Consider the following 17,297-nt stretch of genomic DNA (forward strand, 5'->3'; position numbering starts at 1 on the left):
TGAGGCACAGGTCACAGGGTCATCAGGTGCAGCAGGGATCTTCACAGTTGTAGTTATAGTCTCCCTTTCAAAGCACGCATAGAAGGCGTTGAGTTCATCTGGTAGTGAAGCATCGCTGTCATTCATTCTACTGAATTTTGCTTTGTAGGAAGTAATGTCTTGCAAACCTGCCAGAGTTGTTGTACATCCAATACCATCTCCAACCTTTTTCAAAATTGTCCCTTCGCCCTTGGAACAGCAAGTCATACCTGGTTTTCTGGTACAGACCTGGGTCACCAGCCTTGAATGACACAGATTTAGCCTTCAGCAGACAACGTACCTCCTGGTACATCCACGGCTTTTGGTTTGGGAATGTACAAGCAAGTCTTTGTAGACACACACTCATCCACACAGGTTTCAATGAAGTTGTTTATTAAATAGTTAAATTAAAATAAGTACTGCAAAAAAAAAACCAGAAATAAAAAAGTAGTGAGGTAGTGTTCATGTGTTCAGTGTCCATTTAGTAGTTGGATGACCGAGGGGATGAGCGGTTACTGAATTGCTGAGTGTATGCCTTCAGACTTCTGTATCTCCTTCCCGATGGTGACATTGTGAAGAGAACATGTCCTGAGTGGTGGGGATCCTTAATGATGGATGCCATATTCCTGAGGCACTGCTCCTTGAAGATGTTGGTCAAGGTTCCAGCAATTATTCTCTTGCCTGATGTTATATCCCATCAGGCCTTAGAGACTTATCCATCTTAATGTTCTTTAAGAGACCAAGCACTACCTCCTTTATCTTGATATGTGCTAGGACGTCCGCCCGCTCCATACTGATATTCCCATTCTCCACATTCTTCTTCTTGCTGAATTAGATGCAAAGCACTCATTTAGGACCTTGCCCACATCCCTGCTTCCAAGTACGTGCTCCCTCCTGTGTCACTGAGTGGTCCTACCCACTCCCTGCTTCTTCTCTTCCTTTTGATGGATGTATAGACTGCCTTTGGATTCTCTTTAATCCTAGAGTCATAGAGAAGTATAGCACAGAAACAAGCCCTTTGGTCTATCTGGTTCATGCTGAAACCATTTAAGCTGCCTACTTCCATCATCCTGCTCCAGGATCATAGCACTCCATACCCCTACCATCCATGTACCTATCCAAACTTCTCTTAAACATTGAAATTGAGCTCGCATGCAGCACTCGTGTAGGCACCACTTAACCTACTTGCCAAGGACTTTTCATGGCCCCCCTCCCCCTTTCTTTCTCCCTAGGCTTCCCGTCCCATGGTCCTCTCATATCCCTTTTGCCAATCAACTGTCCAGCTCTTGGCACGCAGACTGGGAGACCGTTTCGCCTAACACCTACGCTCTGTCCGCCAGAGAAAGCAGGATCTCCCAGTGGCCACACATTTTAATTCCACATCCCATTCCCATTCTGACATGTCTATCCATGGCTTCCTCTACTGTAAAGATGAAGCCACACTCAGGTTGGAGGAACAACACCTTATATTCCGTCTGGGTAGCCTCCAACCTGATGGCATGAACATTGACTTCTCTAACTTCCATTAATGCCCCACCACCCCCTCGTACCCCATCTGTTATTGCCCATCCTCTGGGTTCCGCCCCGCCCCCCGGCCTTTTCCTTCTCCCTTGGCCTCCTGTCCCATGATTCTCTCATATCCCTTTTGCCAATCAACTGTCCAGCTCTTGGCTCCATCCCTCCCCCTCCTGTCTTCTCCTATCATTTTGGATCTCCTCCTCCCCCTCCCACTTTCAAATCTCTGACTAACTCTTCTTTCAGTTAGTCCTGAGGAAGGGTCTTGGCCCGAAACGTCGACTGTACCTCTTCCTAGAGATGCTGCCTGGCCTGCTGCATTCACCAGTAACTTATGTGTGTTGCTTGAAATTCCAGCATCTGATGATTTCCTCGTGTTTCATGGCCTTTCCTGGCTTTATTATTTGCCTTCTTGAGTTTTTTTTTTACAGCCTTTTTTATTATCCTCAGGGGATTCTCTTTGATTTTAGCTTGTTGTAGTTATCACTATGGGTGGTGAGATGGAGATGTCTCTCTACTGAAGGAGGTGTAAGGCACTCCTTCCCTCTGCTAGCCTGCAGGTCACCCTTGGGCAAGGTGTAGCACCTGTTCAGTCGCCAATTCTCTCCCCCCCCCCCCCAAAATCAGGGTTATATGAAGCCATGGGAGCAGGTGGTACATATCACAAGTCCTGGTTATGCCACCACTGATGCCAGGCAGGCAGTCTCTGAAGAGTATTGATAATGGGTGGGGTAACCCACCTTGTAAAGACACTGCCCAGAAGAAGGCAATGGCAATCCACTTCTGTAGAAAAATTTGCCGAGAACAATGATCGCACACGTCATACGACTCGACACATGATGAATGAATGAGTCATCACTAACTCTACTGGGATTTATTGTCTATTCTTAATCCCGCCTGAATGAAGAGAGTGGTTCGGAGCCATCCATGTTGGCAGGTCGGGAGTCACAAGCAGTCTGTGAAGGGACGGAAGATTTCTCCCCTCAAGGACATTAGTGAGCCAGCTGGGCATGTTAAACATCCAGCAGATTTATAGTTGCTTTTAGACTATCGTGATTTTATTAAAGCAATCACGGATTTATTTAATTACTTGAACTTAAATTGCCCATTTGTCTTGATGAGATTCGAGCTCATGCCTGAGAGCAATAGTGCAGAACACTGGCTGCATTCCCTTCAGCCCACCGTCTGTGCTGACTACAAACCACCCATTTACACTGATCCCACAATAATCTCATTTCTTATTCTCCACACATCCTCATCAACATCCCCAGGATTACTCCCACGCACCCACGCACAAGATCAATTGATTTGTTTAACCTCTCAGAACCAGGTTTATTTTCACTGATACATGACACTAGACACTAGAATACTACAGCACAGTACAGGCCCTTCGGCCATCGATGTTGTGCTGACCCATATATTCCTAAAAAAAAAAGTACTAAACCCACACTACCCCATAACCCTCTATTTTTCTTTCATCCATGTGCCTGTCCAAGAGGCTCTTAAATACCCCCAATGTTTTAGCCTCCACCACCATCCCTGGCAAGTCATTCCAGGCACCCACAACCCTCTGTGTAAAAAACTTACCTCTGATGTCTTCCCTAAACTTCCCTCCCTTAACTTTGTACATATGCTCTCTGGTGTTTGCTACTCGTGCCCTGGGAAACAGGTACTGGCTATCCGCCCTATCTATGCCTCTCATAATCTTGTAGACCTCTATCAAGTCCCCTCTCATCCTTCTACGCTCCAAAAGGAAAAGTCCCAGCTCGCTAACCTTGCCTCATAAGACTTGTTTTCCAATCCAGGCAACATCCTGGTAAATATTCTCTGCACCCTCTCCATAGCTTCCACATCCTTCATATAATGAGGTGACCAGAACTGAACGCTATACCCTAAGTCTGGTCTCACCAGAGGTTTGTAGAGTTGCAACATGACCTCACCACCCTTGAACTCAATCCCCTATTAATGAAGCCTAGCATCCCATAGGCCTTCTTAACTATCCTATCAACCTGTGCAGCGACCTTGAGGGACGTATGGATTTGAACCCCAAGGTCCCTTTGTTCATCCACACTCTTAAGTAACCGACCATTAACCCTGTAGTCAGCCTTCTGGTTTGTCGTTCCAAAATGCATCACCTCACACTTATCCAGACTGAACTCCATCTGCCACTTTTCTGCGCAACTCTGCATCCTGTCTATATCCTCTTGTAACCTTCGACAACCTACAGCTCCATCCACAACTCCTCCAATCTTCGTGTCATCCGCAAACTTACTCCCCATCCTTCCGCCTCTTCATCCAGGTCATTTATAAAAATCACAAAGAGCAGGGGTCCCAGGACAGATCCTTGCGGCACTCCACTAGTCACCGACCTCCAGGCAGAATACTTTCCTTCCACTACTACCCTCTGCTTTCTTCCTGTAAGCCCATCTTTTACCCAAACAGCCAAAGTTCCACTGATCCAATGCCTCATGACTTTCTGGATGAGTCTCATGGGGGACCTTGTCAAATGCCTTGCTAAAATCCATGTGGACCACATCTACCGCCCTACCCTCATCAATTTCTTTTGTTACCTCTTCAAAAAACTCAATTAGACTCGTGAGGCATGACCTTCCCTTCACAAAGCCACGTTGACTATCGTTGAGTAGACGGTACTTCTCCAAATGCTCGTAGATCCTATCCTTAAGAATCCTTTCCAATAGTTTGCAGACCACCGACGTAAGACTCACCGGTCTATAGTTCCCAGGATTCTCCCTATTACCTTTTTTAAACAACGAAACTACATTTGCCATTCTCCAATCCTCCAGCACCTCCCCTGTAGCCAAAGAGGATTCAAAGATCATAGCTACTGCTCCAGCGATCTCTTCTCTCACTTCCCACAGCACCCTGGGGTATGTCACGTCCGGCCCTGGGTACTTATCAATCTTGATGTTTTTAAGAAGATCCAGCACTTCTTCCTTAATCTCCACAATGTCCAGGACACAGGCCTGTTCTATTTCGACATCACCCTGATCAAGGTCCTTTTCACTTGTGAATACTGAAGCAAAGTATTCATTTAGGACCTCCCCAACCTCCTCCTCCTCCAGGCACATGTTGCCTTCTTTATCCTTTAGTGGCCCCACCTTCATTCTTGTCATCCTTCTGTTCTTCACATAAGCGTAGAACGCCTTGGGGTTCTTCTTAACCCTACATGACGAGGCCTTCTCATGCCTCCTTTGAGCTCTCCTAAGTCCTTTCTTAAGCTCCTTCCTGGCTATCCTATATTTCTCATGAGCCCCTCCTTTTTCCTGCTTCTTACATGCTATGGAATCTGTTGTTTTATGGCAGCAGTACAGTGCAAGACAGAGAAATTACTGTCACCAAAATAAATAGTGTGGATGAGGCATAGCCAGGCAGTGTTCATGAACTATTCAGAAATCTGATGGTGGAGGGGATGGCAGGGTAGCATAATGATTAGCACAACGCTTTACAGTACTGGTGACCTGAGTTCAATTCCCACTGCTGCCTGTAAGGAGTTTGTACATTCTCCCCGTGACCATGTGGGTTTCCTCCGGGTGCTCCAGTTTCCTCCCACAGTCCAAAGGCATACTGGTTGTTAGGTTAATTGGTCATTATAAATTGTCCTGTGGTTATGCTGTGGTTAAACTGAGGGAATTGCTGGATAGCGTGGCTTGAAGGGCTGGAAGAGCCTATTTCACGCTTTATCCCAATAAAGATAAGTAGCGGTTAGCCTGACGCTATTACAGCTCGGGGCATTCCAGCGACAGGAGTGCAATTCAAGCGCCGTCTGTAAGGATTTTGTACGTTGTCCACACGAACCATGCAGATTTCCTCCACGTGCTCCGGTTTCTTCCCACAGACCAAAATTAGGTCAGTTGCTCATTGTAAATTGTCCTGTGTAAGCTTAAATTCAGAGAATTGCTGGATGGTGTGGGTTGAATGGCTGGAATGGCCTGTTCTGAGCTGTATCTCTAAGTAAGTAAAAGAAACATAAAGTATGGGTCTGTAGGCTCCTGCACCTCCTCCCTGATGGTAGTAACTAGAAGAGGGCATATCCAGGATGGCGAGGATCCTTTATGAAGCATACTGCCTTCTCGCAAACGGACTGGTTATTGGAATGGTTGGTTTCATTACAGCACAAAAACAGCTCTTCAGCCCGCGGTTAAGCACATCTGCAGGAAAACCGCATCCATCATCAAGGATTCCCACTACTCTGATCATGTTCTCTTTCTGCTGTTGCCTCAGGACTCACACCACTAGGTTCAGGAGCTGCTTTACCCTCAACCATCAGGCTCTTGAACCAGAGGGGATAATTTCACTCATCTTCACTTGCTCCATCGTGGCATTGTTCCCACAACCCATGGACTCATTTTCAGGGACTTTTCACCTCATGTTCTCGATATTTATTGCTCATTGATTTATTTATTTTATCTTATTGTTAGTTTCTTTTTTGTATTTGCTCAGCTTGTGTCTTTTGTACACCAGTTGAATGCCAAGGTTGGTGCAGTCTTTCATTTATTCTATTATGGTGATTGAGGTACAGCCTGGTGTAGGCCCTTCTGGCCCTTTGAGCTGTGCTGCACAGCAATCCCCCGATTTAATCCTAGCCTAATCTAGGACAATTTACTACGATCAATTAACCTGTTGACCGGTATGTCTTTGGACTGTGGGAGGAAACCGGAGCACCCAGAGGAAACCCATGCAGTCACAGAGATGTTATACAAACTCCTATTCCATGAATATGCCCACAAGAAAATGAATCTCAAGATTGTATATGGTGACATATATGTGCTTTGATAATAAATTTACTTTGAACTTTGTCCCTGCCAAGCAAGTTGCCCATTAAAGCTCGTCCCATTTGTCCACACTTAACTTGGTGCGTGGCCAAGTGGTTAGGGTGTTGGGCTCACGATCTGAAGGTTGTGGGTTTGAGTCTCGGCCAAGGCAGCGTGTTGTGTCTTTGAGCAAGGCACTTAACCACACAATGCTCCAGTCCACCCAGCTGAAAATGGGTACCGGCAAATGCTGGAGGTTAACCTCGCGATAGACTGGTGTCCTATCCGGGGGGTGGGGGAGTCTTGTACTCTCAGTCACTTCACACCACAGAAACCGGTATAAGCACCGGCCTGTTGGGCCATCAGGCTCGGGACAGATTTTGACTCTGACTGAACTCAAATTCCTCTAAACCAGGGGTTCCCAGGCTTTTTCATGCTATGGACAAATGCCATTAACCGAGGGGCCCATGGACTCCAGATTAAGAACCGTTCCTATCCATGTATCCATAAAATATATTTTGGCTTTAAATAAGACAGAGTCACTAGATGAGGAGAGATGAACTATAGACTTCGAGGAGGCATTGTTGGGTGTTTCAGAGTTCTTACAAACTGGACACAGAAATAATGGTCCCCCTGGTTAAGGAATCTTAAACCATGGGGGGGGTGGAATGATGGGCAGTGAAGTAAGAAGTTTAGAGGTGATGTGTGGAAAAGGTAAAGGTTGGAAGAAGAAGGAATCTAACCAGCAGACACTTTTTATTTTTGTATATTTGTTGAGATACAGTGCAGAATAAGTCCTTCTGGCCCTTTGAGCCTTGCCACCCAACAATCCCCCCACCCCCTCATTTAGACCTAGCCTAATTACGGGACACTTTACAATGACCAGTTAATACTAACTGGTACGTCTTTGGAATGCGTACTGGATGGTTTCAGAGGCTTGTTCATTGTATTCAACAAAGTGATTTTTAGCTGCTGAAAGAACCAAAGAGTGTCAGGGTAGATCAGAATCAGAATCTCCAGAATCATATTTATCGCCACTGAGTTACGTGTTCTGAATATGACCAGCAAGGCACGGTAGTGCAGTGGTTAGCATAGTTCTCTGACAGCACCAGTGACCTGCGTTCAATGTTGCCACTGTCTGTAAAGTTCAAAGTAAAATTTATCATCAGTGTCACCATATACAACCCTGAGATTCATTTTCCTGTGGGCATAGCTCAGTAAATCTATAGAATAGCAACTACAACAGGATCAATGAAAGATTAACTAGAGTGCAGGAGACAACAAACTGTGCACGTGCAGATATAAATAAATAGCAATAAATAACTAGAGTATTAGATAAAGAGTCCTTAAAGTGGGATCATTAGTTGTGGGGACATCTCACTGGATGGGCACGTGAGTATAGTTATCCCATTTTGTTCAAGAGTCTGATGGTTGTAGGGTAGTAAGTGTTCTTGAACCTGGTGGTGCGAGTTCTGTGATTCTTGTACCTTGTACGTACCGGCAGCAGAGAGAAAAGAGCATGGTGTGGGTGGTGGGGATCTCTGATGATGGATGCTACTTTGCTACGACAGTGTTTCATGTAGCTGTGCTCAATGGTTGAGAGGGCTTTCCCTGTGATGTACTGAGCCGAGTCCACTATCTTTTGTAGGATTTTCAGCTCAAAGACGTTGATGCTGTACCAGGCTGTGATGCAGCCAGTCGATATACTCTCCACTACACACCTATAGAAGTCTGGTGATGTTTTAGAGTTTCTACATTCTCCCTGTGACCACATGGGTTTCCTTCAGCTGCTCCAGTTTCCTCCCACATCCCAGAGATGTATGGGTTGGTAGGTAGATTAATTGGTCATAATTGGTGGGTTAATTGAGCAGTTGGGCCTAAAGGGCCTGATGCCATGCTACATCTCTAAATAAAATTAAATAATGCTAATATCAATACAAGATCTGCAGATGCCGGAAATCCAGAGCAACACACAGAAAATACTGGAGGAACTCGGCAGGTCAGGCAGCATGTATGGAGATGAATAAACAGTTAACATTTCTGACTGAAACCCTTCATCAGGCCTGAAACGTGGACTGTTTAGTTCCCTCCATAGATGCTGTCCGACCTGCTGAGTTCCTCCAGCATTTTGTGTGAAATTTAATGTTTTGTGGCAGCAAAATTTATGATAAATTATGGAAATAAATAATTGGTGCTGTTAAAAAAGGAATAATGAGGTAGCATTCATGGATTGTTCTCAAATCTAATGGCAGAGGGGAGGACGCTGCTCCTAAATTGTTGAGGAATCCTTGAGGTAAGCGTCACCAAGTTTAAAGATTAGCCCTGAGCTTCATGCATGGTGAAATTGGCTCAAGGCCCAACTGTCCAGCTTAGAGTCATCCAGTCATAGAACACTACAGTACAGGAAAAGGCCATTTGGTCCATCTAGTCCATTCCAAAATATTGATCTTCTGAGTCCCACTGAACTGCACTTGGACCATAGCCTCTCCCCATCCATATACTTATCCAAATTTCTTTTAAATGTTGAAACTAAACTCCCATCCACCACTTCCACTGGCAGCTTGTTTCACCCTCTGAGTGAAAAAGCTCCCTCATGTTTCCCTTAAACATTTCACCTTTCATTCTTAACATGACCTTTAGTTGGAGTCTCACCCAACCTCAGTGCACTTACCCCTCATAATTTTGTATAAAATCTCCCCTTATTCTTCGATGTTCCATTCTTTTCAAGTCCTAAGCTCTTCAACCTTTCCCTATCAGTCAGACTCTCAAACATCTGATTCTCTTTCTTCTGGAAGGCTCAGATTGAAACTATATTGGAATCGATTCAACGGGAATTTTGAAAGGAATTTAAGGCTGTTTTATAAACCCATTCAGTGTGGACAGAACTTTATATCTTTGTGCCAAATTGTAGCAATATTCTGCTTGCCGTGGCCTGAAATTAAATTATACTTCTGCGGGAACTGTGGTCCAAGTTCAGAGTGAGGCACTGATCATAAAAAAAAATATTATATTTGATGTTGTGCTTACAATATATCAAAAGGAATCTAGTAAATTTACATTTCTGTAGCTTTATACACCCATGGTATGTCCCTAATCAGTTTACGGTCAATCGAAGACTTCCAAAGAACAGTTTAGCTGTTGGATGCAAGAGATTTCTGCTAATTCTGGAAATATTAAGGAATGCCCACAAAATGCTGGAGGAACTCAGCAGCAACGTTGATGAAGGGGAATAAACAATTGACTTTTCAGGCTGAGTCCCTTCACCCTGATGAGAGGTCTTGGGCCAAAAAGTTGACTGTTTATTTCCCTCGGTAGATGCTGTCTGAACTACTGAGTTCCTCCAGCATTTTGTCTGTGATACTCTGTGCCTCTTAAAAGAAGCTGGCGAGAACATGAGAAAGAGAATATTTCTCAGAGATTTGAGGAGAAGGCAGTGGTGAACAAATGGGACGGGGAGAAATTGCTGTAATATTGATGAGACCAAGTGGCTTTCTGTATCATAATACTTCAACCAATCATCATCACTAAATTAGCTCACTTAATCCTTATCACTTTGTTTATAGCAACTCACTGTGTACAATTTGGTTGCCATATTTCATGCATCAAAATAATAAAGAGAGGTGTTTGAGCGTAAGCAAACCAGGAGCTGGTAGAGCCATACCAGGGACAGGGGTGGAGGGCACTTGGGAGCCTACAACGGCCTATAGGTGTAGAGGTTTTGCTGGCTGCTTGTTCTGCAGAACCTACTCTCTCCTTGGTATTACGGGGGCTGCAAAAAAAAGAGCCGCCAGGACTGTCACAGGGGCCGCTGAGTGAGCCGCCAGATGGCTGTGGATCAAGAGGGGTGACCCATGGACCACCGCTGCTGGGACACAAGCCAGGGCCTGATCGATCCTGGCTGGGTTGCCTGGGCAAGGGTGTCTGATGTTGAAAAACCCGAAACCCCCTAGATGGGAGGTGTATGGAGGGATATGGTCCGTGTGCAGGTCAGTGGGACTAGGCAGAAAATGGTTCGGCACAGCCAAGAAGGGCCAAAAGGCCTGTTTCTGTGCTGAAGTTTCTATGGTTCTATGGAGTCCAGCTAACATCACTGATGATGTGTCCCAGTGCAACCCAGGATGTATCTCTTCTGAACCCTCTTCATAACTTCCTCGGCCTTCCTATAATGATTGCAATACTCCAATGTGGCTAAAACAGAATTTTATATCATGGGAATAAACTATATAATCCACAGCCAAGTTTGGATTTTAGGAATGGGGTGTCTTTGGATGTCAGTGCACATCTGACTGCTGGCATTTTATCCAATCCAGCCAACCTACTATCCTCGCTACTACCATTCGGCAGGAGGTACAGGAGCCTTGGGCCCCTCTCCATCAGGTTCAGGAACAGTTATTACCCTTTAACCATCAGGCTTCTGAACCAGTGTGGATAACCTCACTCACCTCAACACTGAACTGACACCACAACCTGTAGACACACTTTCAAGGACTCTACAGCTCCTGTTTTCAGTACTTACATTAAAAAATTATTATTTGCACAATTTGCCTTCTTTTGCAAATTGATGGTTTGTCAGTCTTTGTGATTACTTTTTCATGAATTCTACTGACTTATTTCCCTGTAAATGCCTGCACAAAAATGAATCTCTAGGTGACATATATGTACTTTAGTAATAGATTTACTTTAACTTGACTTGACTTTGACTCTCTCACCTGCAAAGTGGCCTCAACCTGAACCACGAGCAAAGGTCCACGGTGTGATTTGAACCAGCAACCTTCTAGCTCTCAGAAAAGAGAGTAACCAACTGTGCTCTGCAGATGGATGAGTTCTGTGTAATTGTTGTTGCAATGTTCAATTTGATACCAATTTAAATTTACATGAATTTTTAAAAATTCATTTTAAATTAATTTAGATTCATGCACTACTGACTTTAATGTGGCATACAATCTCTCTTTTCCACTCTGACTGTATCCCGCCATAGTTCATCCTATATTCCTGCTGCTTATTCCCCATCCCCTGGTCTGATCATGTTGCTCTCATTCACATTGGATTTATCAGCACTACTCTGTCAAAATTGTTCTATTCTTTAACCAGTTGTGTTCAGGACTCAACAGTGGCATAAAATAAAAGTCCCAAGATGCTCAGAATATGCGTGCTGTGCAGACGGTCTAAATCAAAGTTGGGTTTAACATCAGTGGTATATGTTGTGAAATTTGTTTTGTGGCAGCAGTACTGTGCAAACCATTAATAAAAACCTATAACTTACTTTAAAAAATATGCAGGATCCTGAAGAACTATCGGATTAATACCATCCACAAATCCAAAAAGAAGCTCAAATCACAGCTCATGTAGGTCAAAGATGACCTGGGATTCAGGATAGCTGATGTTTACTGGATTCCCTGTGAATGTGGAGTGGTGTATGTCAACCAAATGGAGCGCATGGTGGAAACCTGCATCAAGGAGCTCAGGAGATGCATCCATTCGGTTTACCTGGAGAAATTGGCGGTCGTAGAACGTAGCATGAGCAATGGCCATAGGATTAATTTAGACAGCACAAGACTACTGAGCTGCGCCAGTGGGTTTTGGAACCACCTGATGAAGGAAGCCATTGGAATTAAAAAAGAGGAAAAGAATTTTAACAAAGATGGAGGTCTCGCTCTAATTAAGAACTGGAATTCGATTGTGAACAAGGTGGGACAGCGGAACACTGATTGGATGAGGACTAATCAATGAGGAGGGACGGATGCCGGGGGTATATACACCATCCGACTAGACATGCCTAGGCCGCATCCCTGGTGAAGATGGCAGAGTTTGTCATCGAAGCGTCGGTTAAAATCGATGTCTGCACCCGAATGGAAGACTAAGAAGAGTTTATTCATTATATATATATATATATATATATATGTGAAATTAAATTCAGCAAGTAATACAAAAAGAGAGCAAAATAAATAGTGAGTTAGAGTTCATGGGTTCATTGTCAATTCAGAAATCTGTTTTGCAGAGGGGAAGAATTTGTTCCTAAAATGTTGAGTGTGTGTCTTCTGGCTTCTGTATCTCCTCCCTAATGGTAGCAATGAGAAGAGGGCATGTCCTGGGTGATGGGGGTCTTTTTTGAGACCTATTGAAGGTGTTCTTGAGGCTGGTGCCCATGATGGAGCTGGCTGAGTTAGCAACCCTCTGCAGCTTTTTCTGATCCTGTGCAGTGGCCCCTTCATACCAGATGGCGATGCAACTGTCTCCATGTAGGAAAATAAATGAAATAAATTCTGGCATTCCGGTAAGAGCCCAACTTGTCCACGCTGATCAAGCTGTCATCCTGAGCTAGTTAAGTTGGTCTATATCCCTCTATAGTGTTCCTATCTATGTAACATCTAAGTATCTTTTCAATTTGGGGAGAACGCAAACGAGGTTTTTTGTCATTTAACTGCACACATGTGTATAACATATATAATGTATATAGAAACAAGATAATGTTTCTTCAAACCAGGGTGTAAAACACATCTAGAATACAAGAGTGGGGATATGATGCTGAGGTTTTATAAGGCGCTAGTGATCTCTCACCTTCAGTATTGTGAACAGTTTTGGGCTCCTCATCTAAGAAAAGATGTGCTGGTATTGGAGAGGGTTCAGAGGAGATTCATAAGGATGATTCCAGGAATGAAAGGGTTATCATATGAGGAATGTTTGATGGCTGTGGGTCTGAACTTGCTAGAATTTAGAAGGATGGGGGGGGATCTTATTGAGACCTTTCGAATGTTGAAAGGCCTAGACAGAGTAGATGTGGAAAGGATGTTTCCTGTAGTGGGGGAGTCTAGGACAAGAGGGCACAGCCTCAGGATAGAGGTGCGTCCATTTAAAACCGAAATGCTGAGAAATTTCTTTAACCAGAGGGTGGTAAATTTGTGGAATTTGTTGCCACAGGCATCTGTGGAGGCCAGTAGGTTCTTGATTGGACATGGCATCAAAGGTCATGGGGAGCAGGCTGGAGAGTGGGGCTGAGGAGGGGAAAAATGGATCAGCCATGATTGAATGGCAGAGCAGACTCGATGGACCTAATTCTGCTCCTATGTCTTATGGGCTTATATACTAACACACAATAACTTATAAAGGTAAGAATAAAATCTACAGATGAATCACCCATAATTACCAAACTAAAGTGCATTAATATTAAAAATTGTAACGTACGGAACAGATTACCCAGTAACACTTCCAATCTGATGCAACCGGGAGTTCAGAATCCAAGTGGCCTGGGGGAAGAAACTGTTTTTGTGGGGAGGGGTGCCTTCCTCACCAGCACTTTGTTCTGTGCATCCATCCAGGTCCAGAGAGACATTCAGCCTCTCAGGGAGTGAAGCATTCTGGTCGCTGGCATGCAGGGTAGACTTGTAGTTTCTAATCCTTTGGATTCCCTGCCACATGCGCCTTGTGTCTCTGGTATCGCAGTGGTGAATGTAAACTCTCTGAGAAAATTTATAAGGATGTTGCTGGAACTTGAGGACCTGAGTTATAGGGAAAGGTGAACAGCTTGTGACTTTATTCCCTGGATCGTAGGAGAATGAGGGGAGTTCAGAAAATGAGGAGGGGTATAGATAGAGAATGCATGTGGCCCTTTCTCCCCTTCGGGTGAGTAAGACTAGAATGAAAGGTTATATGTTCAGGGTGAAAGCTGAACTATTTGAGGGGGCATTTGTTCACTCAGAGTGTGATACCTGTGTGGAGTAGGCTGCCAGTGGAAGGGGTGGGTGTGGGTTCAATTATAACATTTAAGAGAAGTTTCAATGTGTCCACGGATGAGCTGAGTATGAGGGGCAATGGTCGGTGCAGGTGGAACTGGGCAGAAGGCCAGGTCGGCATGGATGAAACAGGGCCTGTTTCTGTGCTGTAGTGCTCTATGGTTCTATATCCAGTTGAGATGAAGGGTCTCGACTGTCCATGTCTCTCCAGCAGTGCCGCCTGACCCGCTGAGTTCTCCAGAACTTTGTGTGTTGTACCTCCTCTCAGCCGTTTATACCTTGTATAAACAAGGTATTCTTCAGGAGAACGGAGAAGTGGGAATGACCAGGGTGCAAGAGGTCTTTAATTATGTTGCCTGCTTTCCCAAGTCAGCGGCAAGTACAAACAGGGTCAGTAGAGGAGAGGGTGGTTTGTGTGATGGATGGGAGTGCAGTCACGGAATAGGAGGGAGGCAAATGGAGAGTTGGCGAGATTGGAAGTGGAGGACTGACAGCAAACATTGGAGATCTGGGGTGAAGGGATGCAAGGGGAGATTTTCAAGTCCAAGGACCTTACAGAGGGTCCAATGCACAGGATCAAAAAAAGAACTGCAGATGGTTGTGGGACTCAATCAGCTCCATCACGGACACTAGCATCCCCACCATCAAAGACATTTTCAAAAATCAGTGCCTCATGAACGCAGCGCCCACCATTAAAGACCTTCACCATCCAGGACGTGCCCTTCTCTCGTCAGGGAGGGGGGACAGCAGCCTGAAGACACATACTCAGTGTTTTAGGAACAGCTTCTTCCTTTCCACCATCAGATTTCTAAATGATCCCGGAACCCATGACAACTACTTTGCTATCATTTTGCACTGTTTATGTATTTTCAATGTATTTTTATTGTAATTGAAACTAATTTTTTATGAATTGAATTGCATTGTTCCACAAAGCATCAAATTTCATGATGTATGTCAGTGATAATAAACCTGGTTCTCATTCTGATTATTTTCTCGTTCGCATCACTTTATCAGACAAGCATCATTTGAGGTTTCATATCACTTCGATTAGATTAGCTTTACTTGTCGCGTCTACAGTGAAACATCGAAACATTCAGTGAATTGGGGTGTTTGCGTCAGTGATCGACACAGTCTGAGGATGTGCCAAGACCAGCCTGTAAGTGTTGCCATGCTCCTGGCACCAATATAACTTCCCTGCAGCTTCCTAACCCTTATCTGTACATCTTTGGAGTGTGCGAGGAAACCCACTTGGTCATGGGGTGAACGTACAAACTCCTTACTGGCATCAGTGGGAGTTGAGACCCCAATCGCTGAAGCTGCAAAGTGTTATGCTACCATGTTGCCCATTTTAAAATTATTACCAGTCACTTCCCATGACTTGATTGACCCTGTAGGAAGCAGGACTTTGAACGAAGTGGTGTTCCGTACTTCAATCACAATATAACGCTGACCTCACCATTGCTTATCTGCTGGGGGTGGTGGTGTTGGTGGTGGATGCATTAGGGACATTTAAGAAATTCTTCGATAGGCGCATGGATGATAGAAAATTGGAGGGGTCCTTTACCGTGTAAGTGTCTTAAGCAATATATGTATACAGGTTTCCCCTGCCATCCAAAGGTAGAGCGTTCCTATGAAACGGTTCATAAGCCGGAATGTCGTAAAGCGAAGAAGCAATTACCACTTATTTATATGGGAAAATTTTGTGAGCATTCACAGACCCAAAAATAACCTACCAAATCATGCCAAATAACACATAAAACCTAAAATAACGGTAACATATAGTAAAAGCAGGAATGATTTGATAAATACACAGCTTATATAAAGTAGAAATACTTTTCCACAATCATTGCCTGAACTGTTCTCCGTAGCGAAAATCTCACGCAAGCGCCGTCGGCAAAAACACGGCGCAAGTGCTCTCCAGTAACCTTTAAGCTATGAAGCTGCCAAATCATACCAAATAACACGTAAAACTACACAGCCGATATAAAGTATAAATAATGTATGTACAGTGTAGTATCACTTACCGGAATTGGGAAAGTGCGGAGCACACTGATGGTGGTGTATTAGACTGAGCCGTCGGAGTTTGGGTGGTGCAGTGGCCCCCACCCTCCGGGGAGCGACCTGATACCGATCCGTGAAGCATGCAGCGGTAGCCGGGAGGCACACAGCACATCTTTAAGAAAAAAGCCAAAATAAACATGCTAATTAATTAGGTGCCGCCCAGCACGTAATTGTCGGAACCTAATTAATTAGCTTGTTTATTTTGGCTTTTTTCTTGAAGTTGTGCTCTGTGCCTCCTGGCTACCGCTGCATTCTCCGCGAATCGGTATCTGTCCGTGGCCTGGGTGTTGGGGTGGTGGGACACGGGGGGTGTCATCTCGTCGTCTGTTTCCATTAAAACAGGCAGGTCATCTTCTTCTATATCTGCCTGCCTCGATGTCGAAGGTCGAGGTTCGTCGTCTGCTGTGGCTGATATGGAAGGCTTGCTTGACTGCTGAGCCTCGCGCATTTTTCTATCATACAGTTCTTTGTAAGCACTCAAACCATCCTGCAAATATCCCCTAAACCGACGTACCCTTTCAAAATTAAAGTTGTACTTTATCATCACTCATTTGGTTTCAATTGTTATCCTTTCCTCTTTCAATTGCATCAGCTCTTCATCTATCAGTTCTTGGTCATGGGATGCCAAAACCTCTTCAACATCATCTTCGTCAGCTTCCACAAGCCAAACTCACTTAGTCCTTACTTCATTCACCACGATCAAAACGCTTAATTATGTCTAGTTTTATGCTAAGTGTAACACCCTTTCGAGCTCTTTCAGGCTTTTCCGACACCTTAGAACTCATCTTGCAAACGGCTGCTCATAGACACGTGTTTAAGCAATGCCGGTGAGAATGCAGTTTCGAATCCAGGGGAGAGTGGCTGCTCGGGGCGCGCTGCTTTTTTCGTAACAGTGAAAACACCTTCTGTTAGCGAAAACAGGGTACTAATGTAGGTCTTTCGTAACAGTGAGGTTTCGGAAAGCAAACGTTCGAAAAGCGGGGGACACCTGTATATCGAGGGTGCCTAAGACTTTTCCACAGTACTATATTTGTCAATGTGGAGCGGAGAGCAAGTTTTGTCAATCTGGCGGGAGCAAAGGATGTTGGGATTGGTATGGATGGAGCACCACAGGAGGGGTGTGAGACAGGTGGTAGAAAAAGAGTTCCAGGGGGCAGGGTTGGTGCGGGTGCAGACACACCCAGTCCCAAGACACCAGGCA

The 17,297-nt window shown here is 44.6% G+C and overlaps 1 protein-coding gene across 2 annotated transcripts in view; it reads left to right on the top strand.

Annotated features, from left to right (window-relative positions):
* LOC134345844 (dedicator of cytokinesis protein 2-like) overlaps positions 1-17,297 on the top strand; it is a 1,258,793-nt gene that overhangs the window by 260,747 nt on the left and 980,749 nt on the right. The window lies entirely within an intron of this gene.

Source organism: Mobula hypostoma, chromosome 4 (assembly GCF_963921235.1).
Source record: "Mobula hypostoma chromosome 4, sMobHyp1.1, whole genome shotgun sequence".
Lineage (NCBI taxonomy): Eukaryota > Metazoa > Chordata > Chondrichthyes > Myliobatiformes > Myliobatidae > Mobula > Mobula hypostoma.